Raw genomic sequence first — 2,427 nt, 5'->3', positions numbered from 1 at the left:
AAAAGAATAATAATCCCAATAAGTTTCTCACTAGATTCATCAAGGCAAAAAAAAGACAGAAAACACAAGTTATCAGGAGTGAAAGGGGGGACATCACTACAGAGTCTACAGACATTCACAGACAATAGGTATACATTATAAAAACTTTATGCCAATGAAGAAACAACTTATCAAAATGGAGAAATGGACATATTCTTTGAAAATCTTCATAGGCAATTGTAATGCACAGTCAAGGTGCTAATTTCTAATCAAAAGGATGCCACATACTCATAACTGGTGTCAGGCCATTTTTCCAATCCTTTCCACCATACCTCCAAAGTTCTCCTATGTCCTCCTGACCTAAAATCTTTAAAGGCTCTAGTTTGGCCACAGGATAATGTCCTGGTTTTTTAATTTGAAACACACACGCACACACATGCACACACGAGCATGCGCTTAAGGACTCTTTCTTGCTGGCTTATCCAGCCTCCTTTGTTTTCATTCTCTTCTGTATCTTATGTTCATTAAGCACCAATTTTATTGATTCTAACGTGTATGTTTTTCATATTTCAACATCTCTGATATTGGGGTGTGTTTTATGATCAATGGAATTGTGCAACTAATTTGCACATTGTTTTTGTCCTAGTGGTACCTACACTAATAAAGTAATCCCCGTAGATGTTACAATTCTTTCATGCCTCTTTGATTAACCACATAGAATTCTGTCTTGCTTTTTTTTCCCCTATTTTACACAACTGATGATCTGAACTCCCAGCAGTTATCACACATACCTTTCCTGCCTCAAATTTTCCATGACCAAAAACTACTATTTATTGAGTGTGTACTCTGCCATGTGCTTTGCTTGGTGCCTTTTATGTTTTATGACCACTTGATAAGTGGGTTTTATCAAGGCTCATAGAGGTTAACTGAATTCCACAAAGGTCACAGGAGTGGCTAAAACATGGCAAAGGAGAAAAGAGCACAAGTCCATTTGCTCCTAAACCCTTTGCCATTACTAGGTCACCACCATTCCTTCTAACAGTGTATGGTTACTTGTCGCATTAGGCATACTGCTCGCAGAGTTCTTACCATATCTGTTTCACCATATTGTAATGACTTTGCTTTCATACCTTTCTGATTTATGAGGTCATGAAATACTTTATTCCTAGTTCCTTAAGACTCAGCAGAGTGCCCATAGCAATACCAAATAGTAAATATTTTGACCAATATTTTAATAAATACTTAATCAATAGTAAATATTTTAATTTTAATAAATAATAAATATTTTAATAAATACTTTAATACATTTAATAGTAAATATTTTCACTTTATTTGTTTTTATTTTTTTTTAGCACAAATTTATTTACTAACCAAAGGGATGATCCTAATTAAATCAACACTTTGAAATAGATGCATGTAAAATGTTTGTGATAAAGATAATTGAACACAGTAATGAAAAAAAAAAAGCAGTATGGAGATTTGCTCATTGAACTGAGCTTGTTCATCCTCACAGCTAATTCCTGTCCACAATGATGATGGAATTTTTACTCTACTTTTTCATAGACCCGAGTACAGGTGACATTATTCATGACGCATTCCACCACTAATTTCCCATTTTCCAATTTTCTTGTGATTGTGCTTTCCTTCCCATCCCATTCCTGATGTTGAACCAATGTGCTGTCTGTGAAGCTTCAGACAGTCTGAGTTTTTCTGCCATCAGCTGTAGTTTCTTCAAACTTCTCTCCCAGGTTATATGAAAACTGTGTTGTTTTCAAAGTGCTCTCAGTTTTTATGGTGAGGTTTTTGCCATCAGAAGAGATGATACAGGGCACCTGGGTGGCTCAGTTGGTTAGGTGACTGCCTTCGGCTCAGGTCATGATCCTGGAGTCCTGGAATCGAGTCCCGCATCGGGCTCCCTGCTCAGCAGGGAGTCTGCGTCTCCGTCTGACCCTCCCCCCTGTCATGCTCTCTATCTCATTCTCTCTCTCAAATAAATAAATAAAATCTTTAAAAAAAAAAAAGAAGAGATGATACAATCTGGTTTGGCCATTGCACCCACTTTTTGCAGAGCCATTCCCACTCCTACTTGCTTCATGTATTCGTCAAAGCCTTTGCTTTCCACTAAGTGCCATCTTCCTACCAGCTGCTGAATGGTGGCCATGATGGGCGCGGGCCAGTGGGCCTAGTGAGCAGAGCAGAGTGGGCCATCGGTAGCGTGGCTTCTCAATATTTTCACTTTAATAGTAAATATTAGTAAAGGTATCCTTGGCAATGAGATTTTCCTGGCCATTATGCTTCTTCCAACCCACACAGTGGGAGGCAATATCAGTGACACGAAAATCACTGGAGCTGAAGATAGGATTATGGGCTAAAATTTAGAAGACTAAACTCTAAGGCAGTGATAACAAATGGCTTTGATCCCTGCACTTACTCTTACCTGTCACTAAT

General features: G+C 38.1%; 1 pseudogene; it reads right to left on the bottom strand.

Annotated features, from left to right (window-relative positions):
- Positions 1-1,335: 1,335 nt before the first annotated feature.
- Positions 1,336-2,140, bottom strand: LOC116648293 (annotated as a pseudogene).
- Positions 2,141-2,427: the final 287 nt, after the last annotated feature.

This window comes from Phoca vitulina, unplaced genomic scaffold, assembly GCF_004348235.1.
Source record: "Phoca vitulina isolate PV1807 unplaced genomic scaffold, GSC_HSeal_1.0 scaffold42, whole genome shotgun sequence".
NCBI lineage: Eukaryota > Metazoa > Chordata > Mammalia > Carnivora > Phocidae > Phoca > Phoca vitulina.
This window is presented reverse-complemented; position numbering and strand designations above follow the sequence as displayed.